Consider the following 26,112-nt stretch of genomic DNA (forward strand, 5'->3'; position numbering starts at 1 on the left):
TTAAGTGGGATTAGAATTAAATTAAATATACAATAAAATAAAATATAAGTTGCCGTAAATTACAATATAAAAATACAAATATTACAAAAAATACTAATGTACAAGATACAATTTTGTAATGCAATGCAAAAAGCAGTGTGTTTTAAGCAGGAAGTCATTAGAGTCAGTGTGGTCCCTTGGCCTTGTTGAAGAGGCCAACAGCGGAAGGGAAGTAACTGTTTTTGTGATGTGAGGTATTGGTCCTGATGGACCGCAGCCTTCTGCCGGAGGGGAGTGACTGAAACAGGGAGTGTCCAGGGTGGGAGGAGTTGGCCACAATCTTCCTCGCTCGCCTCAGGGTCCTCGAGGTATGCAGGTCCTCGAGGGTAGGCAGATTGCAGCCAATCACCTTCTCAGCAGTGCAGATGATACGCTGCAGCCTGCTCTTGTCCTTGGCAGTGGCAGCAGCGTACCAGACGGTGATGGAGGAGGTGAGGATGGACTCAATGATGGCTGAGTAGAAGTGCACCATCATTGTCTTTGGCAGGTTGAACTTCTTCAGCTGCCGAAGGAAGTACATCCTCTGTTGTGCTTTCTTGATGAGGGAGCTGATGTTCAGTTCCCACTTGAGGTCCTGGGAGAGGATAGTGCCCAGGAAGCGGAAGGACTCCACAGTGTTGACTGGGGAGTCACACAGGGTGATGGGGGTGAGTGGGGCTGTGTTCTTCCTGAAGTCCACAACCATCTCCACTGTCTTAAGAGCATTGAGCTCTAAGTTGTTCTGGCTGCACCAGGTCACCAGGTTGGCCGCTTCCCACCTATAATCAGACTCGTCTCCACCAGAGATGAGCCCAATAAGGGTGGTGTCGTCCGCAAACTTCAGGAGTTTGACGGACGGATGACTGGAGGTGCAGCTGTTGGTGTACAGGGAGAAGAGCAGAGGAGAAAGGACGCAGCCCTGAGGTGATCCGGTGCTGATGGACCGGGAGTCAGAGACTTGTGTTCCCAGCTTAACGCACTGCTTCCTGTCAGACAGGAAGTCTGTGATCCACCTGCAGGTGGAATCAGGCATGTTCAGCTGGGAGTGCTTGTCCTGAAGCATGGCGGGGATGATGGTATTGAAGGCAGAGCTGAAGTCCACAAACAGGAACCTGGCATAGGATGCTGGGGAGTCCAGGTGCTGTAGGGTGAAGTGGAGGGCCATGTTAACTGCATCGTCCACAGACCTGTTGGCTCTGTAGGCAAACTGCAGGGGGTCCAGTAGAGGGTCAGTGATGGATTTAAGGTGTGCCAGCACCAGGCGCTCGAAAGACTTCATTACCACAGAGGTCAGGGCGACGGGTCTGTAGTCATTATGTCCTGTTGGCCTTGGCCTTTTGGGCACAGGGATGATGGTGGAGGACTTGAGACAGGCTGGCACATGGCATGTCTCAAGGGAGGTGTTAAAGATGTAGGTAAACACCAGAGACAGCTGGTCAGCGCAGTGCTTGAGGGTGGCTGGAGAGACAGAGTCCGGCCCAGCTGCTTTGTGGGAATTCTGCCTCTTGAAAAGTCTGTTAACTTCACCCTCCTGAATGGAGAGAGTCGTCACTGTAGAGGGGGGGAGGTGGGAGGCCTCCTGGGTGGGAAGGGGTAGTTCAGGACTGTCCAATTGTCTTTCAAATCTGCAGTAGAACTCATTCAGGTCGTTGGCCAGGCGGGAGTCGTTAGTGGAGTGGGGGGCTCTGGGCTTGTAGTTGGTAATCTGCCTGAGCCCTCTCCAGACAGAAGCAGAGTCGTTTGCAGAGAATTGGTGTTTTAGTCTCTCAGAGTACAGTCGTTTAGCCTCCCTCACCGCCTTGCTAAACCTGTTCTTCAACTCCTTGAAACTGTCTTTGTCCCCACTCCTAAACGCGGCCTCTTTCTCTGACCTCAACCTTCTGAGTTTAGCTGTAAACGAGGGTTTGTCGTTGTTGTAGCTTACCCTGGTGCGTGTTGGTATAAAGCAGTCCTCACAGAAGCTGATGTATGATGTCACAGCCTCTGTGAGCTCATCCTGACTATTGGTAGCAGTCGTAAACATGTCCCAGTCAGTGCAGTCCAAGCACGCCCGCAGATCCTCCGTAGCTTCACTGGTCCACTGTTTTGATGTCCTCACAGCAGGCTTACAGCGCTTTAGCTTCTGCCTGTATGCAGGAATCAGGTGGACCATGGCGTGGTCAGAGTGACCCAGTGCTGCTCGGGGGACCGCATGGTTCCTGCCAAAGCAAATTCCTTGTCTGTGCAAACTTTCATGGCGAATAAATCCCATTCTGATTCTGGTATGCTTTGCTGATTGTAGAGTAGCAGTGATCCAAGGTGTTTCCTTCTCTGGTAGGGCATTTGATGAATTGTCTATATTTTGGGAGTTCTTGAGTGAGATTGCCTTTGTTAACAATAACCAAGGAATCCGGATTTTCATGCTCCACACTCAGTATCTGGCTGGCGAGCACACGTTGAGCCTCGTTGACGCTAGCCTGCGGAGGCATGTAGACGCCAACCAGAATGAATGATGCAAATTCTCGGGGCGAGTAAAAAGATCTACAGTTAATAAAAAATGATTCCAGATCAGGAGAACAGTGCTGCAGAATCACTGTCACATCTTCACACCAGCCACTGTTAATGTAAAAACAAATACCACCACCTTTCGTTTTGCCAGAGAGCACAGGGTCACGATCCGCTCTCAGCAGTTTGAAACCTGCTAGCTGTAGCGCAGAGTCTGGGGTCAGTTCACTCAGCCATGTCTCCGTAAAGCACAAAACGGAAGATGAATGAAAGTCTCTGTTTTTCCACACCAGTAGCTGAAGTTCATCCAGTTTGTTGCTCAGTGAACGCACGTTGGAGAGAAATATCCCCGGTAACACTGTGCGTGCCCCACGCCGACGGAGTCGCACCAGAGCACCGGCTCGTTTGCCTCTCCTACGACGCTTCGCTGCTAGGACAAAGCCAAGGGTGGCTTTGACTAAATAAATCCACAGGAGTTGTAGTCCTGATGTTTACAAGTACTTCTCTTGTTAGAGAACCCTGGAAATCTTGGCAGAACACTGAATTAACCCCTTTGACTCCTGTTAAATGTGCCTAAAAACGCCTAAACAGCATACCCAAAGTAAATTGGAAGCTGTTCATTATCTCTTGCACATTGTTGCAGGGCAAAGTTTGCACAACTAGGTGAGGATGTTGCACCGAAAATGTGCACAACCATCCTGTACTCCTCTAGCTCGCTGCAGAGTTGTCCGTCAGGCCACCATAAGAATCTGAGAAGATCCATATCCTCTACTGGCACCCTGACCTGATGGAACATGGCCTCTACGTCTGCCATAAATGCAGTAGGCTTCTGTCGGAATCTTGTAAGCACGCCAATAAGACTGTTCGTTAAGTCTGGGCCTTGGAGAAGCCGGGCATTCAGAGATGTGCCTTGGTACTCCGCTCCACAGTCAAACACTACCCTCAGTGTCATCTTTTTCGGGTTGTACACTCTGTGATGTGGAATATACCATATCCTTTTGATTTCTTTGTTGTTTTGTTCAGATGTTACCTTGAGTGCAAAGCCCTTGTCCATCAAATCTCCCATGAACCTTTTGTACTCTTCATAGAACGTGTTGTTCTGTAGAAACTTTCGCTTTAGGTTTAAAGCTCTTTGTTCAGCAACACATCGATTGTTGGGGAACTCAAGTTCCTCTTTCAATGGGAGCCCAACACTGTAGTGTCCATCCACCAGTTTGACAGATTTTGAGACGCTTTCCATAAACTTGTGATCCTCTTTCGACATTTCCAAACGTTCCTCATGCAGATGTTCTGGGAAGTCAAGCTTCAGTTGTTGTTGTAACAAGTCCTCCACTTCGGTTACGGAGATTCTATTCGCTATAACAACAGGTTTTCCAGAACGTGCTGTGTCCAGTCTTCTTAACGGTCCGTTTATCGTCCAGCCCAAAACGGTTTTAACAGCGTACGGGCCATTCCCTTGGCTGTTAATGACCTTCCATGGCTCTAAGGCTTTTGGCACATTGCACCCTGAGCTGCTGTAGAATTGATTCTGTGCAAAAGGTGGCGGTACTGCCTGGGTTCAGGAAGGCATACGTTGTTATAGTGTTGGTACCCTTTTTCAATTTGACCTTGACAGGAACAACAGCCAGGGTGCCTTCAGGCTCCCCAGCCCCAGTTTCTTTCCACCCGTTATCGTCATCCATGTCCACTAAAGCACTGGAAGTATTTGCAACAGCTCTTTATTTTTCTTTGTAGGGCTCTTTGTTGTGAATGTGTAAGACGGTAGGGTGTTTAAGGTTGCACTCTTTGCAGATAAGCCTTTGCCTACACCCTTTACTCATGTTTCCTTTTTCCAAACAACCAAAACACAACCCTTTGGTCTTCAGATATTCCAGTTTCTCCTTGTGGGTTTTCTTGATGATCTGAAAGCAAGCAGCAAGATTGTGTTCTCCTTGACAGTACATGCATCTTTTGGATGGTGCTGTGTCTGTATGCTTTGTTAAAGCTACTTGAGGTGCTGGTGATACACTTGTGACAAACCCGCTCCTACTTTGTTTGTTCCTCATGACAGAAGTTGCAGGCACACCTGTCTGACTTGGTTTAGTTGTTGTAAGTTGTTGTTCCTTCAGGTTTCCAAACACAGGGTGAGACAGGATTCTTGCCTGCTTATCCAAAAACAGCACAAGATCTTTAAACCTGGCTCTTCTGTTCTCTCCTTCCTGTAGGTCGCAAGCCTTAAACCTCCACTTCTCTTTCATCTTATATGGAAGCTTAGAGAGAATGGCTCTCATGTTGGCTGGGTGATCCATCTCTTCCATGTATTCAACAGTATCCATAGCGTTGAGGCAGCCGTTTAAGAACACGGTAAATGCCTTTAAAGCTTCTGCGTCCTCCACTCTGATGGACGGCCAGTTGAGGGCTTTGTCGATGTAGGCCATGGCGATCCGGTATCTGTCTCCAAAGTGATGCTTTAACAATCTTTTTGCTTCTGTATATCCCCTGTCTGATTGCATGAATTGACAGCTGCGCACAAGCTCCCTTGGTTGGCCAACGGTGTATTGCTCCAGGAAGTTAAAGCCTGTCCTTACTGTTTTCAGTTTTTTCCTCAATACCACGCTCAAATGCTCTTAGGAAGAACTGGTAGTCCAAAGGATTCCCATTAAAAATAGGAATGCTGAGCGGTGGCAATGAAGAGAGTTTCTGTTGTTTCACAAGTGTATCTGTGATCACATTCTGCTTTCCCATGATGTTTATCAAGTTGCTTATGTTATCCTCTCCAGGGCTGAAAGACTGGCTACCCGAAGGACTATGGTGACGTTGAGTCCCTGTACCTTGTGGTGTAAACTGGTTCTCATCAGTGGCGGCGTTGGTCATTTACATTTAGTCATTTAGCAGACGCTCTTATCCAGAGCGACTTACCTCCTTTCCACAGCACAGTCGACCGGTGGTCAACAAACAGCCGGGTTTTTTGACGAATTGTGGGAGCAACTTTCCTCCTACGTTTTTGTTCCCTTTTTTGTCCTTTGGATTGCGCTTAGGTCGACGCACTTTACAAGACTCAGACTCACTCCACAGATTCCTTTTCTTTGCTGTATTTATTTACCTTCAGTCTTCACAATCAGATACGTTTCCACAATTCACGAATAACGACAGCAGAGCAAAGTAAAGATATAACAAAAAAAAAAAACTTCGACTCACGTATCTGTTCTGAGCGGGTCTTGAAACAGCGGTTAAAAAAACGTATGACTACATTTACATTTACATTACATTTACATGGTTCTGCTGATGGTCATACCATCAGCAGAACGGTTAGCTGCCGAAGACCAGCTACATCCCTTTGAAGCAGCCTTTTTGGCATCTGGTTTGCCACGTTTACTCACTCTGTTCTTTGACATGTGTTTGTCAACGTCCACGTTTGAATGACTGTGTCCTGTTGCCATGGTTGTGCTAGCAAGCAGTGTTTTGCCTTGGGTAAACACACCTCTCATTTCATTGTATGTGCCATTAAATCCAGTTTCCAGATATTCATTCATCCCATCTCCTGATGGGGGTAAAACAGCATGTGGATCCTCATATCCCTCAACAATCAACAGTTTCGCAGCGTTTGCTGCCATTTCCGTTTCGAGCTGTTCGTTCTTGGCTGTTAGAATAGCTTCCTCCTGTTCCAGAGCTTGTTTCTGTGTCAGCCTGGAAGCTCGTGCCAACAATTCAGCCCTTATACTTTCCAACTGGAGCTTCACAGAGGCAATAGAAGATCGGGAGACTTGTGAGGACCTTTGTGAACCTTGTGAGTTTTTTGGGATGGACGTTGGGGCTTTATCCACCCAACTTGCCACTTCCTCAATGAATTCCTGTAACGCAGCCGCTTTGGGTATATACCATTCCACTTTATCCTTTTCCATCTCCTCTTTATCTTTAGTGGAAAGAAAAGCTTGAACTGTGTCATTCCAATCATCCACCTCTTTGCATTGTGGAACAAACTCTGATTCCAATTTCATTTCACTAGTACCACGTTGCAAACATTTTCCATTAATTGCCTGATTTCGTTTTTCTTTCTGGTTAATGCACCCAGTCTTGCACTCCTTGAAGCTTTCAGTTGCTTGAGCTTTTCCTCAAACACAGAATCGGTATCACTCTCCTTTTTTCTTTTTCTAATTTCACTTTATGGTTGTCAAACTTTCATTGACTTGCCGCTAGTGTCCATTGTTTTTTTGTGCGGTGAAAATTGTGTGTTGAGATTACAGAGGCAGAAGCGTGAGCCGTGTTAATGCTCCAGTGATTGCTTGTTTCCAGCAGTGTTATGCTGCTCAGCGTTTTGTCCACGTAGAAACCCACAGCACAGTCGACCTGTGGTCAACAAACAGCCGGGTTTTTTGACGAATTGTGGGAGCAACTTTCCTCCTACGTTTTTGTTCCCTTTTTTGTCCTTTGGATTGCGCTTAGGTCGACGCACTTTACAAGACTCAGACTCACTCCACAGATTCCTTTTCTTTGCTGTATTTATTTACCTTCAGTCTTCACAATCAGATACGTTTCCACAATTCACGAATTAACGACAGCAGAGCAAAGTAAAGATATAACAAAAACAAAAAAACTTCGACTCACGTATCTGTTCTGAGCGGGTCTTGAAACAGCGGTTAAAAAACCGTATGACTACCAAACCAAAGGCCACAAACTGGAATGACAGCCCGCTGTTTTATACCCCAGCTGATGCAATTACCACATTGTTCAGCTGACTGACAAAATGCCATGCCTCAAAATCGACTAACGTGCGCAATTCATAACAATTTTGTAAAGGCAAAAGTTTAACATTGAAATCATAATAAACATAATTTTGGCTCCAACACAGAGCAACATTGATGCCTATGGGGTGGGCAAATACCAGGAGATAAACCCAGGTCAGCAGTTCACTACGGCACATCACCACTACACTACTACACCATACTCTACCACCATACCCTTCCTAGCCAACCACTAAGCCTTGTAACAGAAATATACACTCTACTGTGTTTATTCTCATCTTTATCCCTGTAAACATGTATGTTGTATGTTGTACTGTATGCCCCCCCAGCCCCGTACACCACGGTGACATTCCCCTTCCTGTTTGCGGTCATGTTTGGCGACTGTGGTCACGGCGTTGTCATGTCCTCGCTGGCTCTCTGGCTCATCCTGCAGGAGCACAGCTTCAGGAAGCTCCAGAACGAGGTAGGCCCTGGGGAGGAAAGCTAGACCTTCACCAGTGGGGGAAACTTCTAGAACACAATCTGAAGTCCTACACTGACAAAATATGAATGTTGCTTCTGCTTCTGCTCTTCACTGTCATCCAGACCACCTCTATTATAAGACTTGTATCTAGTGTTGTTTTTTGTGGCCTGTTTTAATTTGAGTTTTAGTCTAGTCTTTTTGTAAAGCTGTCGTTTTCGTTTTTATTAGTTTTAATCACGTTCATACTCTTTTTAGTCCAGTCAAGTTTCAGTCGACTAAAAGTCTCAGTATTTTAGTCTTATTTTAGTCAGACTTATCATGACTATTTTCGCCTAGTTTTAGTCAACGAAAACTGATGACATTTTAGTCTAGTTTTAGTAGACGAAAACTGATGACATTTAATCTCGTAAATGAAAATGTTAGGGTTAGGGTTTATTCTGTTTTTAATCAAACCAGAAATAGTCTAAGCAGTAGTCTCGGGAGGTTTTAATTGTTTTAATTTAAGTTTTAGTCTAGTCTTTGTGTCAAGCTGTCATTTTAGTTTTTATTAGTTTTAGTCATGTTCATACTCTATTTAGTCAAGTTTCAGTCGACTAAAAGTCTGAGCAATTTAGTCAGATTTTTCCATGACTATTTTCGTGTAGTTTTAGTCGACGAAAACTGATAACGTTTTGTCTAGTTTAAGTCAATGAAAATTGTATTTTAGTCTCTTTTTATTCAAAATATAAGTAGTCTAAGTCAGTGTTTCCCAACCCTTTTTCAGTCATGGCACTCTTAGAAAAGTTTACAAATTTTGTGGTACCCCCCCCCAAAATGAAAAGGACTTCACTCTGCATATCCCGAATTCTCCTGATTGAGGAACGTTTTTAACTCTTCCCTCAGTTCGTAGTCGTGCTAAAACCTCGCCGCGTGATAGCCATTGAACGGACGTATGTAACAACAAGCTCTGATGTTCCACTCCCATTTCCTCATATAAAATCGAAAATAGACGGCTCTTCAGTGGGCGTGCCTTTAAATTTACAATATCTACTGCTCTGTCCAGTACATCAGAGTTTCTTCGGGAGCGTCTTTGCTACCAGTGCCTCCCTATGTAAAAAGCATACCATCATTCTGTGTTTGATGTTGTTAACAGGTAGGCTTATAACTTCTGCCTACCTGCACAGCGGAATAATGATTCAGAGGAATGAACGGACATTTAGACGTTTGTCTCTTTAGCCATCAATGCGTGGCATTATTTATTGAAAGTACAACATGCTTCTCTCCGTGAGAGTCAGGTAACAAGTGAAGAGAAAGAGGGTGAACATCCCCCTTTATAAGATCATCCGTCACGTCATATGAGGCGCAACAGTGCCTCCTCCTGGACAAATATAATTACATACATACATTCATACACTTATCCACTCTCAACACTCCCACTTATGAATGACATGTATACTGTACAACTTTTACATAATAAAATGAACAAAACAAACAAAAATGGTAGTGTCAAATGTCAACATCTTACAAACCAAACATGACTCCTGCAAATTTCCTCAGCTTAAGTCTGGAGGCGGGTTTTGTCATAACATCCGCGACCATGTCGTCTGTGGGACATTAAACAAGTGACATCTTGTCTTCCCTTATGGTAGACCTAATGAAGTGATATTTAATGTCCACATGCTTACATCTTTGTCTACACACAGGGTTCTTAACTAGCGCAATTGTCCCCTGGTTATCCTCATAAACAACAGTTTTCTTATACACATAGGTATCTATACCTCCCAGTAGTTGCTCCAAATAAATACACTCCTGTATTGTTAGAGCTAGAGCCATGTACTCGGCTTCGCATGTGGATAATGCTACTGTGGGTTGCTTCTTGGCTTTCCAAGAGACTAAGGAGCTGTCTTTACCCATACTCACACAATACCCCGTGGTACTGCGTCTGTCACTAGCGTCCCAGTCTGCATCACTATACGCCTGTAGGCCTAGACTCTCTCTGCTCTTCCTGAATCGGAGTTGTTTGTCTGCAGTACCCCTGAGATAACGCAAAACATGTTTCACGGTAACCCAATGTTCATCTGTAGGGTCAGCAAAATTCTGTGATAACTTGCTCACCACGAAACATAGGTCAGGACGTGTACAGGTTGTCAAGTAAATGAGACTGCCGACAGCCTCCCTGTACTTCTTCACATCAGACATTTTAGGCGCATCTTCAGAGTAGTCTAACTTTGGGTCACATGGTGTTTCTCTGATTCTACACTCCTGCATGTCGAAACGTTCCAGTATCTTTTCAACATACCTCTTTTGTGACACTTTTACATAGCCATCAGACTGGCTGAAGTCCATGCCCAGAAAATATTTCAACCTACCTAGGTCCTTAATCTTAAATCTGGTAGAAAACATGTTTTTCGCTTTCTCTAGACTCTTGTTGTTGCTGGCTGCAATGATGAGATCATCCACCCAGACAACTACTATTACCTTCCCTGTCTCTTTAGACTCTTTTGTGTAGACGCAGTGGTCTGTCGGGTTCTGAGTGAAGTTGTCATCTACTAGGCATGTGTGGAGCATCTCATTCCAATTACGCCCCGACTGCTTGAGGCCGTAAATTGACTTCTGTAGTTTACACACTAACTTCTCTCCCTCTTTTTCGTAACCTTCAGGTTGTTCCATGTATATATCTCGATCAATGGGGGCGTGCAGATAGGCTGTTTTCACATCCATTTGATGTAAGATCAAATCGTCTTGGGCTGCCTTCTGCATCACTACACGTATACTTGTAAGATTGGCTGTTGGTGAGAATGTCTCACCATAATCTATCCCTGCTCTCTGACTGTATCCTTTTGCTACAAACCTAGCTTTGTACTGGTCATGTCCGTCAATGTCACCCTTGATCGAGTATACCCACCTTCCTCCCACTGTCTTCCTGCCCTCTGGTAACTTAGTCAGGTAAAGGTCTGGTTGTCCTCTAAGGACTTCATCTCCTCGTCCATCGCTTTCTCCCACTTTCCTGACTCAGTTGATGTCATGGCCTCTTTAAAGGTCAGAGGTACACCACATACTGCACGGTAGCAATAATCTACATTAATGAGTGTACTGTCATCATCAGTATCTTCCACAGTATAATCTCTCAGATACCCCGGGGGTTTACGCTCTATGGTGGGGTATCTCCCACTGTCTGAGGCATGTGGCGTCACCCTAGGGTGTTTCTCGGCCTCATCCTCTGAATCTGACTGTGGACCGTCAGCCTGTACATCTGTGCTCAGTACACTAGGCTGTGGAGTCTCTATGCTTTTGTCACAAGCTACTTTGGGGTCCAGTGCTAGTTCCTGTGTCTGAGACTCGTTTTCACAGGTTGTCTTCGTGATAAACTTTACCAGTCTGTGCTTCTGCACTTTTCCTTTACCGGGGTAGTAAACTAAATAGGCGGGACTGCCCTTGTCATGCCCTACAAAGAGTCCTCTCTCACACACCTAGAATCTAGTTTCCCTCTGTCTTGCTGGTAGGCATAGCACACTGACCCGAATTTATGCATATTGCCTAGATTGCACCTTTTACCTGTCAGTGCTGTATATGGGGTAGTGCCTGTGTGTTTGTTAAAGCACCGGTTCCTGGTATAGGCTGCTTCCTGGATGGCATAGTGCCAAAGACTCTTAGGTAGGCCACTGTCGATAAGCTTACATCTGGCCATCTCAAAAAGAGTGCGGGGAGTAAGGACAGGAAGTCTCATGTCAAATTTTGTTCTTTCTCAGTAGTGTCTGAAACTCTCTGTTAATGAACTCGGTCCCGTTATCTGATCTGATGCATTTTACAGTCGCTACATCTGCCAGGTACTTGGGGGAAAGATCCAAGATGGCGCCGATGATGGCTGCCTCGGTCGTTAGGTGCGCTCTTTTTGTCTGTTAATTCAGTGTTCTGCCAAGATTTCCGGGGTTCTCTAACTAGAGAAGTACTTCTAAACATCAGGACTACAACTCCTGTGGATTTATTTCCCACTTTTCTGCTTCCAGCGGCGGAATTAGTGGGAATTATAGTCAAAGCCACCCTCGGCTTTGTCCTAGCAGCAAAGCGCCGTAGGAGAGGCAAACGAGCCGGTGCTCTGGTGCGACTCCGTCGGCGTGGGGCACGCACAGCGTTACCGGGGATATTTCTCTCCAACGTGCGTTCACTGAGCAACAAACTGGATGAACTTCAGCTACTGGTGTGGAAAAACAGAGACTTTCATTCATCTTCCGTTTTGTGCTTTACGGAGACATGGCTGAGTGAACTGATCCCAGACTCTGCGCTACAGCTAGCAGGTTTCAAACTGCTGAGAGCGGATCGTGACCCTGTGCTCTCTGGCAAAACGAAAGGCGGTGATATTTGTTTTTACATTAACAGTGGTTGGTGTGAAGATGTGACAGTGATTCTGCAGCACTGTTCTCCTGATCTGGAATCATTTTTTATTAACTGTAGATCTTTTTACTCACCACGAGAGTTTGCATCATTTATTCTGGTTGGCGTCTACATGCCTCCGCAGGCTAGCGTCAACGAGGCTCAACGTGTGCTCGCCAGCCAGATACTGAGTGTGGAGCATGAAAATCCGGATTCCTTGGTTATTGTGCTAGGCGACTTTAACAAAGGCAATCTCACTCAAGAACTCCCAAAATATAGACAATTCATCAAATGCCCTACCAGAGAAGGAAACACCTTGGATCACTGCTACTCTACAATCAGCAAAGCATACCATGCGGTCCCCCGAGCAGCACTGGGTCACTCTGACCACGCCATGGTCCACCTGATTCCTGCATACAGGCAGAAGCTAAAGCGCTGTAAGCCTGCTGTGAGGACATCAAAACAGTGGACCAGTGAAGCTATGGAGGATCTGCGGGCGTGCTTGGACTGCACTGACTGGGACATGTTCACGACTGCTACCAATAGTCTGGATGAGCTCACAGAGGCTGTGACATCATACATCAGCTTCTGTGAGGACTGCTGTATACCAACACGCACCAGGGTAAGCTACAACAACGACAAACCCTGGTTTACAGCTAAACTCAGAAGGTTGAGGTCAGAGAAAGAGGCCGCGTTTAGGAGTGGGGACAAAGACAGTTTCAAGGAGTCGAAGAACAGGTTTAGCAAGGCGGTGAGGGAGGCTAAACGACTGTACTCAGAGAGGCTAAAACACCAATTCTCTGCAAACGACTCTGCTTCTGTCTGGAGAGGGCTCAGGCAAATTACCAACTACAAGCCCAGAGCCCCCCACTCCACTAACGACTCCCGCCTGGCCAACGACCTGAATGAGTTCTACTGCAGATTTGAAAGACAATGGGACAGTCTTGAACTACCCCTTCCCACCCAGGAGGCCTCCCACCTCCCCCCCTCTACAGTGGCGACTCTCTCCATTCAGGAGGGTGAAGTTAACAGTCTTTTCAAGAGGCAGAATCCCCGCAAAGCAGCTGGGCCGGACTCTGTCTCTCCAGCCACCCTCAAGCACTGCGCTGACCAGCTGTCTCCGGTGTTTACCTACATCTTTAACACCTCCCTTGAGACATGCCATGTGCCAGCCTGTCTCAAGTCCTCCACCATCATCCCTGTGCCCAAAAGGCCAAGGCCAACAGGACATAATGACTACAGACCCGTCGCCCTGACCTCTGTGGTAATGAAGTCTTTCGAGCGCCTGGTGCTGGCACACCTTAAATCCATCACTGACCCTCTACTGGACCCCCTGCAGTTTGCCTACAGAGCCAACAGGTCTGTGGACGATGCAGTTAACATGGCCCTCCACTTCACCCTACAGCACCTGGACTCCCCAGCATCCTATGCCAGGATCCTGTTTGTGGACTTCAGCTCTGCCTTCAATACCATCATCCCCGCCCTGCTTCAGGACAAGCTCTCCCAGCTGAACGTGCCTGATTCCACCTGCAGGTGGATCACAGACTTCCTGTCTGACAGGAAGCAGTGCGTTAAGCTGGGAACACAAGTCTCTGACTCCCGGTCCATCAGCACCGGATCACCTCAGGGCTGCGTCCTTTCTCCTCTGCTCTTCTCCCTGTACACCAACAGTTGCACCTCCAGTCATCCGTCCGTCAAACTCCTGAAGTTTGCGGACGACACCACCCTTATTGGGCTCATCTCTGGTGGAGACGAGTCTGATTATAGGTGGGAAGCGGCCAACCTGGTGACCTGGTGCAGCCAGAACAACTTAGAGCTCAATGCTCTTAAGACAGTGGAGATGGTTGTGGACTTCAGGAGGAACACAGCCCCACTCACCCCCATCACCCTGTGTGACTCCCCAGTCAACACTGTGGAGTCCTTCCGCTTCCTGGGCACTATCCTCTCCCAGGACCTCAAGTGGGAACTGAACATCAGCTCCCTCATCAAGAAAGCACAACAGAGGATGTACTTCCTTCGGCAGCTGAAGAAGTTCAACCTGCCAAAGACAATGATGGTGCACTTCTACTCAGCCATCATTGAGTCCATCCTCACCTCCTCCATCACCGTCTGGTACGCTGCTGCCACTGCCAAGGACAAGAGCAGACTGCAGCGTATCATCCGTACTGCTGAGAAGGTGATTGGCTGCAATCTGCCTACCCTCGAGGACCTGCACACCTCGAGGACCCTGAGGCGAGCGAGGAAGATTGTGGCCGACTCCTTCCACCCTGGACACTCCCTGTTTCAGTCACTCCCCTCCGGCAGAAGGCTGCGGTCTATCAGGACCAATACCTCACGCCACAAAAACTGTTTCTTCCCTTCCGCTGTTGGCCTCTTCAACAAGGCCAAGGGACCACACTGACTCAAATGACTTCTTGCTTAAAACACTGCTTTTTGCACTGCATTACAACATGGTATCTTGTACATTTGTATTTTTTTTAATATTTGTATTTCTGTATTTTTATATTGTAATTTACGGCAACTTATATTTTATTGTATATTTAATTATATTCTAATCCCACTTAGTACTGCTAGTTTATGTACCCTTAGTATACTTAGTCCACATATTTAAATTTTAGGTATATGTTTATTGTATGCACCTTCCTGCCAAAGCAAATTCCTTGTCTGTGCAAACTTTCATGGCGAATAAATCCCTTTCTGATTCTGATTCTGATACTTCTCAGTGGCCTGAACTGCATCACTTTTTGCTTTCAGAAAGTAAACCAACACTGCCCCTGTACACACATCGGTGAAAGACTGCATGTACCTGAAACCATCTATGGACTCATTGTTTACTGGACCAGCTAGGTCTGTGTTCACCAGTTCAAGTGGTGTCTTTACCTTATCAGCCGGATCTCTGTTTCTCGTTTGAGTGAACTTTCCCTCTATGCACACTGTACATTCTTTATCAGGCCTACGCTTTGCACCTTTAATGTGCATGCCTTCTGTTACATCCTGCAGCTTCAAAATATCCTCGTAATTGCAGTGACCCATTATCTCATGCCATGTCTGGATATCATAGCTGACATTACACACATCATCTACATCACACTCGGTTTGCAAGTAGTACATTCTCTTATATACATAAATATTATACCTTGTGCCATCCGGCGACAATATGAAATTTTTACCTTCGTCGAAGAACACTTTGGCACCGTGAGCGGTAGCAGACTTCACTGAGAAGAGTTCTTGGGGGTACGAGGGGATGTAGAGAGCGTTCTTTAAAGTCACTGCACACCGGCGGCCCTCGCTGTTTATGAGGCATACCTGTGCGTCTCCCCTGCCTTGAGCCACCCCGATGGTACGCTTCCCGTCTGCCAGCTCCATGCTGTGTCTCTCCGGCTTGAAGGTGTTGTCGAAGCGCTTGAACTTGCTCCTGTCGTTGATGATGTGGGACGACGCGCCCGTGTCCACGATCAGTCCCTTTCTCTGGATCTGCAGCCGTTGCCCTGAGGGGCTGGCATCTTCTGTGTGTGCCCTGAAGGTACGGTCTTCTCCTCCCGCGGCTCCCCGGGCGCCATCTTGTTCACGACCTGCTCTCCAGCTACCGTCGCTGCCGCCATCTTGAACACACGCACACCGGGCACGCCGTTCCCGCTCCTTCTTTGAGCATGCCATGTCTGTGTGTCCCCTGATTTTGCAAAAACTACACCAAACTTTATCTGTGCAGTCACCCCTTCTGTGGCCCTTTTCTCCGCACCGCCAACACACCATCTCCACTGGCCCGGTCTTTTTCCTTGGCGCCGCTTGGGCCCTCAGCACCCTTTCTCCCGCCTCTTCTGCGACTGGGTCTGAGTCTTCTGAAGCCTCGAAGTTCCTCAACTTTGCCTTGAACTCTCCCAGCGTAATGTCTGCTGAACCATGCGTCACCATCAGTGTGAACGGCTTGTACTTCTCCGGTAACCCCCTCATGATCATTGCCATCATCAGTCCCTCACTCGGTGCTTCGCCTGCACCCCTGAGTGCCGTTATGATCTGCTCAGCTCGGATAATGTATTTGGTTACAGTCTCGTTGTCAGCTTTCTTCAGCGCAGTCATTATTATGTACAGCGAGACAATCCGGGGTCTACCTTTTCCGATGTAGTGTTGTCTTAACACTTTGAGGCTCTCTCGGCCCTTGTCCTTCGTGTCTCTGAATATCAGTCCCAAGCTCGTATTGTCAAGTAGCGGCGCTAATGCACAATAGGCGTCAGCATTCAGATTGTCATCATTAGCCTATTCTCCAACCGTCAGTGGTCCACTGGTCTCTGTGAGGATAGTCTGCTTCAGCCCCACTCCGTGCATGCAGCACAGCATCCTTTCTTCCCAGAGCTCATACTCCTCTGCTCTCCCGTAAAACGTGGGCCACTTGTTTCTGTTCATGGCTTTTTCTGTTTGTAGCTTAGTTTAGCTCCTTGTCAGCCTAGCTTTAGCTTCCCGGTACTCCCGATGCTAAACTAGCTCTTTATGATAATCCTACTTCTGTATGCTAGCGCAGTCTTGCTAGCTATCTACGCACGTGTCCGTCAAACTTTATCATCATTCTCCGTTAGCTGGGCCCATAACTTGTTAACAGGTAGGCTTATACCTTCTGCCTACCTGCACAGCGGAATAATGATTCAGAGGAATGAACAGACATTTAGACGTTTGTCTCTTTAGCCATCAATGCGTGGCATTATTTATTGAAAGTACAACATGCTTCTCTCCGTGAGAGTCAGGTAACAAGTGAAGAGAGAGAGGGTGAACATCCCGCTTTATGAGATCATCAGGCACGTCATATGAGGCGCAACAGTGCCTCCTCCTGGACAAATATAATTACATACATTCATACACTTTCAACAGATGTAACGCAAGTTTAGGGAGTGTCACAGTTCAAGCGAGCGCACAGGGCCCGCGAGCGAAATCTTTTGGCTTTTATTTGAGCGCAAAATCATTTTTTGAGCTTTAGGTAAAATAAACATAGCCGTTTTTCAATTGGTAAAACGTTGTCTAGTGAAGATGATGTCTTTTTGTCTCTTATTTTTCAGCCCCTTACGTTTCTTAGCCTGCTTTTCGATCGTTATACAGTATAGTCTCTACTAGCTAGCTTTCAATCTCAGTGTCACAGTCGTGTGTAAGCGAGACAAAGGGGGCAGAGTAAGGGCTGCACAGACTTTCATTTGGAATAGACCAACCGGCCTTGGGGAAAGGGGGGTTGGCCAACCATGTCGCTCAATCTTCTGCCAACATTTTATTAGTCGTTAAAAAAAGTATAAGGCAAGCTTATACTTTTACACGGCACCCCTGCTCTCATCAGACGGCATCCCAGGGTGCCGCGGCACCCCGGTTGGGAAACACTGAAGTAGTAGTCTCGAGAGGCATGTTAATGCCAAAACCATTTGTTTAAATGTATGTATTGGTCTAAAATAAGGTATACAAAGTCATGTTGTTGATGCCAAATTCAGTTCAGTGTCATTGCTATGTGAATGACAAAACTAGCTACAGTATTTGGCCAACAAGGGATGCTTAGTACTTGCAGTCAGTCAGGTAGGAACTAAGAACCCACTTTACACTCTCTCATACAAACAAATACACACACTGTACACACACAGTAACACACATTAACCCACTTTACACTCTCTCACAAACAAACACACCCACGCTAGTCACACACGTTTGTCTCAGTCGTTTTCAGCTCCAGTGGCTAACGTTTAAAGCTGACATCTAAAGCTAACCTTAAAATGAGACACATTAACCACAGCCTCATGAGTTGGCTAATAATAATAACGCGACTAAACAAGACTAAATAACTTTATAACATTTTGTCTCGGTTTTATTTTGTAAACCACATTTCGTCTTGTTTTTATTCGTCAACAATATTGCATTATACATTTAATTATAGTCATGTCACATGACCAGCATTTACGTTGCGTCTTGTCTCATTTTCATCACGTGATAAAGGTTTGTTGACAACGATATTTAGTCATAATTTTTGTTGACGAAAGCAACACTCAAGTGCAAGACTGTTATTCTTAAAGGTATTTGTTAATTTCAGGTCTGGAATGTGGCCTCCAACAAACTATCATTCATCAACCCCTACAAGATGAAGATGTCTGTGATCCTGGGAGTAGTCCACATGCTGTTTGGGGTCTTGCTAAGCTTGCTCAACTGGATGTGAGTATGGACCTTGATGCAGTAGGTCTGACACAGTGAAAACCCTGTCTGGATCTACATGAACGTCCTGTGTTTCCTGATTCTTCCAGAAGCACCAGGACATTATGCTACAGTTTGTCCCTGAGCTGATCTTCATGCTGAGTCTGTTCGGTTACCTCATGTTCCTCATCCTCTACAAGTGGTGCGCCCCCATGCCCTCTGAGTCTGCCCCCAGCATTCTCCTCTTCATCAATATGATGTTATTTGACTACAGCTCCCCAAATGCATTGCTCTTCAAAGATCAGGTACTGGAAAGTGGAATCGATGGGTGCTTTTTTAACGGTTGGCAAGGAATTCAGCAACAATGGTCACTCAACAAATTTCCTGTAAAAATGTGTCCCATTAAAGTTCATGAAAGTGTGTGCGTTTCTCTAACAGAAGCCTCTTCAGATCTTCCTGGTGGTCCTGGCTCTTCTGATGGTTCCATGGCTGCTGCTGCTCAAACCCCTGCTACTGTACAGAGAACACACACTGTCTCAGAGGGTAGAGAACACACACTGTCTCAGAGAACACACTGCCTCAGATAACACACGCTGGCTAAGAGGGTTGAGAACACACAATGTCTCAGAGGGTAGAGAATACACACTGTCTCAGAGAACACACTGTCTTAGATAAAACACATTGGATAACACCGTGTCCTAACTGGATGCGACGGGACGCGAGCGACGTGACTAAAAGCAGGTCGAGCTCTGTTGGAATTTTAGAAGAACTTTACTTCTTCCAGAAGGATTATCAAAAATGGAGTGAGACAGAATATCTTTCAAAAAGTCAAGGTGGCTCTTGATGGTTTATTTCAGCACGGCAGTTGTACACAGGTATAGACAAAACGACAAAAGACAAAAAAGGCACTCACATTTCCTTGGACATCTCATTATATAGACAAAAAGGGATCAGACCCCCATCCTGTCTGATACAATGACCTAACCTTCTAGAAGGTTCTTTAACCAGTTCCTATCCACCCCAAAACTGTGTGCGCATCCCCTGGCTCTTAAAGCGTTGATCAACTTTTCTCTCCTCCAAAGCCCCCAGAAAGCCCCCACTCTCAATGTCCTCGTTTCATTTCAACTCCAGTTCACCCCAACTCTCAGTCTCCATCCACGTCATGCTTAACCCGTTCCTACATAGGTCTGTCACGATAACTACTTTTTGTTGTGCAATATATTGCACCAAAATTAATTGCGATAAACGATAGTATTGTAATTTTCTGACCATTGTATGCCACTGATTACATAATGACCCCCCCCCTCCCACCCAAGGCGAGTTTTAACGCCTGTTTGCGAGTCTATGTCGCTTCATTCCGTGAACCTGCGCATCGTCCGTTAATGTTTACAATGTTAACAGGGCTACTTGGTGGGTGTTATGTTTTAGGTGAGATGTTAGGTTAGTTGCCTCTTTTCGTTTCCACTGTTTTCAAACAAAGTCGACATACTGGCTCGTTCACGTTAATTGGCTCTCATCTCATTCGGCTTAATGACAAAATGTTCCCACACCGGAGCTGAAGATTGCAACTTTGAAACCAAGTCCATTTTTTATTGTTCTTCCTAACTAGCTGTAGATCACGAAACAGAACACTTTATAACATAGTGGGTTCACGCCTTCTCTTCACCTGACGGTGTCCGCTCTGTGTGTGGAGACGCTAGCCTACGCTTTTGAAACAGAAAGCAGACAAGATGACAGAGGCAGCGGGATCGACTAAAATGTTGGTGACATTCGTTTTTATGTAAAAATGTATATAATCATTATTTTTTATTATAAAAATGATCAGTTGCAATATATCGCGGCACCAAAAATGATTGCTCTCATTTCCATATATCGTGCGATAAGTCAATATATTGACTATCACGACAGGCCTATTCCTACATCCTCCATCTCTCCTGAATCTGGCTTAGGTCAGCAGGACCTGTTACTTCGGATGTGTGACTTCTACTCCTAATGCGTGACTTTGACCCCTTGGGAGTAGATACAGCTATTGTTCCACCACACCAGATTCATCCCTTCAGACCCCCTCCTCTTTCGCGACAGGAGTCCATCCTGTTGATTCGTCTAGCAAAACCCCTGTTATGCAAGTTCTTACTTATAACAGGCCACACTTATCAAAACACACACTCTTTCCCCATCCTAAGATTGCCAAAGTCCGCCATCTTAGGCCCCAAAATCTCTGACCCCATGTACACTTCTCCGATTGCCACCTTTCCAATAATCAATTTCCCACCACAGAATGTCCTAACTGGACGCGAGCAATGCGATGCTGTGCGACGCAGCGCAATGTTTTGGCTGAACTTTTTGTCGGACACCCTGTTTCTATTTATTTGTTGACGCTTGCATTGAAATCTCTGTAAATACATATAGCAAATACACACTGTCTCAGAGAATACACACTGTCTCAGAGAACAAACTGTAGCACAGTCAACAGACAAAGCACGGTATCACACCTTCTCCTACCCCCGACAAGGAAAGGGTCTTCCCCCTTTGTCCTTATCTCCCAGAGGAGAAGCTTCAAAGCTTCTGGCCCAGCATGGGGTCAGAAACAGAGGCCACATGGCCTCAGTATCAGACAAAGGATTTCTGAGGAAGAACCTTTCTGTTCTGGATTTACAAACATATTCTCAAGGACTACATGGCTCATGGACACTATTTCAATGACAGTAGTTGATGTGTTATAATGTGTACTTTTCTCATTTACTTAGAACGTTGTTTAATTGATGTTTGATTATAACTTCCCTTCAGGTATAGTTAAGTCAGTCAATCTGGATATCAAAATGTTTGTACCACACTAACAAAACCATTTATGAATGTTGTATTGTTATATTCTGAAGTTTAAGCATTAAACCAATGAAAGAGGTCACCTTCACAGGGACCCCCCCTGTTCTTTGGAGTATAAAACCCCCAAACGTATAATCACCCCCGCTTGTTCGTAGGATTAAACTGAGGTGAACGCGTCACTCTCTAACCTATTCCTCTCAACCTGCACATTCACTGAGCGCCCGGAACTTGACGAGAGATTCCGCTTTCTATTCGTTGGACATAACGAACCATTGACTCCTTTTCTTCAAACCAACAAAAGTAACTGCGATTTGCAATATTTCTTACTTGTGACATATTGGCATGTTGTGATTTAATTGTTGATGTTTGATTGTATTTTACAAATGATTTAACTTAACCATCGTTAGGTCAGTTGGCATTGATCGTCCATTGTTACTAGAAAGGCCTACCTTTCCCCCTATACCTCTCTTCCACTCTCTCTCTCCCTCCCCCCTTCACACACGCTCTACACAGCCATTGTGTTGCTCGCTCTCATTAGAATCTAGCCACTGTACTACTCTAGCCAAACTAACCCATAACTTATCTGGTATTTGTTCATTATAATTACATTTTCCTAAATAAATCATTGTGTATAATATTCGCGTATCTCTCACGTTATCTGATCTGCCCTACTTTCATAGAATTCACTACTTAAGATTAGACTGATTATTACGAAGGCTATTATTCAATAAGGTTAAACAAGGTTTCCTCTGTCCCTTTAACAAATAAGAGGTGGTGCCCCCAAGAACTAAATACTTTATTATAAATTAAGTATTGCTAATCTTAAATGAGCAAACCCCGCTACAAAACTCTCAGAGAACACACACTGTTTCAGAGAGTAGATAACACACTGTCTCAGAGAACACACACTGTCTCAGAGAGTAGAGAGCACACACTGTCTCAGAGAGTAGAGAACACACACTGTCTCAGAGAACACACACTGTCTCAGAGAGTAGAGAACACACACTGTCTCAGAGAGTAGAGAACACACACTGTCTCAGAGAACACACACTGGGCCTCATGTACTAATGCTTTTGCACCCACTTCAGGCGTATTTGTTTCGCAATGTGCGCATAAAAGCATGGCGAGGTATGTACAAACATGCCGCACTGAGGTAAAAGCGCAGACTGCCTGTCGCGGGAACTGAAAATTACAAATTGCGCTTTTCCGTGTCATGCATATGCATTCACGGGAGGGTCAAGTGGGAGTTCCCCATAAAGAGATGGGAGGGGATGTGTAAATTGCGCCTATTTATGTATTCCGTGGTATGTACAAAAACCACCTGTGAAAGCGCACCTCTATTTTGCGGTGAACATTTTCGTAAGGCGTAAACCAGGATGCGCATATGCCTCCTGGTGAAAAGGCAGCAGTAACCTGAGCAAGACGAAGACATAGGCCAAAGGATTTTTGCCACAATGATCACACTTTTTGAGTTGAGAGAACACAAAATCATTACGCGTTACAGATTAAGAAGCCATGCAATATTACAGTTACTGGAATTTGTAATTTCGGTCCAGATTGCATTTTTTGTTGATGTGGAATTCCTGCCTTGTATAATATTTAAATTCGCTGTTACCTCATGAACAAGCACATCAATTTTGTTTTCACTAAATCTTTGTTTTCGCTGTTTTGACTTTGGTGGCTGATCCATGATAGAAAGAGAGAAGGAGGCCCATTCAATTGCGCGTTTAAATGCTCGCAATTTACGGTATAGTGGGTGGAGGATGGCGCTGATTAGCCGATGAACTGCAGGTTTTGTAAATACGACGTAAACTGAAGTATCACAGCGTGCGCAATCTGCGGGTTGGCCATAGCACTAATAATGCTACGTTTGCAAATGTACGTACATGAGGCCCACTGTATCAGATAACACACTGTCTCAGAGAACACACTGTCTCAGAGAGTAGAGAACACACAACAGCCCCCCTCACCTGAAAAGCTTGCAATGCAGCTGTGTGGTCCCACTGAAGCCCAGGAGAGCCAAGAGTCTGGCGATGCCCTCTTTTCCCACAAACACAGCAGGGAACCCATGGTATCCCCCACTCCTCTCCACACCTCCTCACCTCTTATCAAAGCAATGTTGAAGACAAGTTTGGGCTTTTCTGTAGTGACTGAGTGGGTCCCTGTAGGTGAGTATGGGGGACGTGTTTTTTTTATCAGGCCATCCACACCATAGAGTACTGTTTGGGCTGCATCTCCAACACTGCCTCCTACCTGCGTCTCTGGGCCCTCAGCCTGGCCCATGCTGGTGAGACCTGCTCAGCACATTCACCTATTAATTTATCCATCCACCTATCCTTCCACACACTCAGACTGCACTGGTAACACAGACTGCACTGGCACGGCTGAGTGGTGAGGGAGTCGGACTAGTAATCTGAAGGTTGCCAGTTCGATTCCCAGCCGTGACAACTGACGTTGTGTCCTTGGGCAAGGCACTTCACCCTACTTGCCTCGGGGGAATGTCCCTGTACTATCTTTCAACACATGGTTGGCATCTGTCTGTCTGACACACAAACTGACATTTATCGATAACTTCAATGTGTTCTGGAACTGTGCAGACCGTTTTCAAGCTGACGGACTCCACCCAAACCGTAGAGGATCTCGACTACTAACAGCAAACATCAATCACGTGCTCCTGACCACAAATCAAGCTTCCCTCCCTATCCCTGTTGTGTCTAAGCTGACTGACGCATCCCAAACAACCTCCCATGGAACCGAACAGAACATTCAAACAGCCTCCTGCAAGGACATGGGCCCTGCACAGATCTGCACCCCCCGGATGAATTCCCTTGTGATGGAACAGCTCAGTGACAGAGACTTTCCCAAAGAAAAGCTACGCTAGGACAGCCACCATGCTATTTCATTGGACATACCGGTCATCATCACAAACAGAAAATGGCATGGTAAAATGCATGGTTACAAACCTGAAACTAGTGTTAGAAGTCACAGAACTATCCATATTCTTCCAACAGATTTATCTACCCCTGTTTTATCTGTTAATACCCCACAGATGAAACTGGCCCTTCTAAATGTTAGATCACTAAATAACAAAACATTCCTAGTTAATGATCTGGTCAAAGAAAACAACTTAGACTGCATCTGTCTAACAGAAACCTGGCTAAACAATGACACGGCAACAGCAACTTTGATAGAAGCGTGTCCGCCTGATTACAGCTTTCACCAAGTTTCAAGGACATCAAAAAAAGGTGGAGGAGTCGCAGCTATTTTCTCCTCTAAACTGTTGTTCAAAATCACTGAGCTAGGTGAATTCACATCATATGAATATCTTGCTATAGAGCTCAAAACCGAATCAATACTTTTTGTTATTATATATCGGCCACCCAAGCACTCGTCAATATTCATACAAGAATTCTCTGAACTATTATCACTATGTGTCACTAGATATGACAAAGTAGTTTTAAACGGAGACTTAAATATCCAAGTAAATAAAAAAGCAGACCCAAGAACTATTGAGCTCTTAAATCTCCTTGACAGTTTCAATCTAACTCAACACATAACAGACCCAACACACCGGCACGGAAACACACTAGATCTAGTGATAACAACTGGACTAAATATCAATAATATTTCAATAACTGATCTACCCCTCTCAGACCATCATTATATACTTTTTAATGTGGAAATTATCCTAACAAAAACCAAAAAAGAATTCTTAGTCCATAGAACATATTTAGACGATACAGCTATGATGACATTTTCTGAACAATTTGCTCTATATGAGCCGACTAACCATGATTGCTCTCTGAATGAAATGGTAGAGAACCTCAATGATGCACTATTATCTGTGTTGCACCACTGAAAACCAAAAAGAAGTGCACAAACAGAACCTCCCCATGGCTGAGAAATAGAAATGTTAGTGAAACGAAAAGAAAATGCCGTGCAGCAGAGAGAACATGGAGGAAAACAAAGATCACTATCCACTACAATATCTACAAGGATACACTAACCACCTATAACAAAACCATCCGTCTAGCAAGGAGAGAATATTTCTCCAACATTATTACAGAAAATGCCAGAAATTCCAGAGTTCTTTTCTCCACCATTGACCAGCTGCTAAACACTGTCCCTGCCCCACCTCCATCCTCAGCAGTTAAATGTGAAGAGCTTGCTTTGTTCTTCAAGAACAAAATAACTTTGATCAGAGCGAGTATTATTAATAGTGGGGTCGAAACTGACATCAGTAGATTCTGCAACATAACCATGAGCACATTTACCTGTATCACACTTAGTGAACTTTCCAAAATTGTCAGCGAATCTAACTCCACAACCTCAGATATTGATCCTATACCCACAACATTCTTTAAGCGAGTGTTTGATAGTGTCTCAGGTCCGGTGCTAGAGATTATAAACACATCCCTTAGAACTGGCGTCTTCCCAGATGCCTTCAAAACAGCTGTTGTAAAGCCCCTATTAAAGAAACCCAAATTGGATAACAGTCTACTTGCAAATTACAGACCAATATCAAACCTTCCATTTATTAGTAAAGTACTGGAAAAGATAGTTTTAGTCCAATTAAATTCTTTTCTTGAAGAAAATAACATCCTGGAAGTCTCGCAGTCAGGTTTCAGGAAATATCACAGTACTGAAACTGCTCTCACCAAAATAATTAGCGACCTCAGACTAAACTCTAATGCAAATAAAGTCTCTATCCTTATCCTGTTAGATCTCAGTGCAGCATTTGATACAATTGATCACGACATCCTAATCAATAGACTGGAAAAGCTTATTGGGTTCACGGATAGTGTATTGAACTGGCTGAAATCATATATCACAGGAAGGAAGTTTTAGTTAGTTTAGGTGACCATAGGTCCAAGAAACATGAGAACTGCTACGGGGTTGCTCAAGGAAGCTGCTTAGGTCCATTACTTTTTTCTCTTTATATGTTACCACTCGGCGACATAATCAGAGAACATAACATAGATTTCCATAGCTATGTGGATGACACACAACTATATATATCCACTGAACCCAACGATGCAACGGCCATCAATTCCATTACCAACTGCCTGTTGGCAATAAACAAATGGATGAATGATAACTTTC

The 26,112-nt window shown here is 45.2% G+C and overlaps 1 pseudogene; it reads left to right on the forward strand.

Moving 5' to 3' along the window:
• The window catches only part of LOC136957947 (V-type proton ATPase 116 kDa subunit a 1-like), a 73,234-nt pseudogene extending 49,861 nt beyond the window's left edge, over positions 1–23,373 (forward strand).
• Positions 23,374–26,112: the final 2,739 nt, after the last annotated feature.

The sequence above is a fragment of the Osmerus mordax genome, chromosome 15 (genome assembly GCF_038355195.1).
Source record: "Osmerus mordax isolate fOsmMor3 chromosome 15, fOsmMor3.pri, whole genome shotgun sequence".
Lineage (NCBI taxonomy): Eukaryota > Metazoa > Chordata > Actinopteri > Osmeriformes > Osmeridae > Osmerus > Osmerus mordax.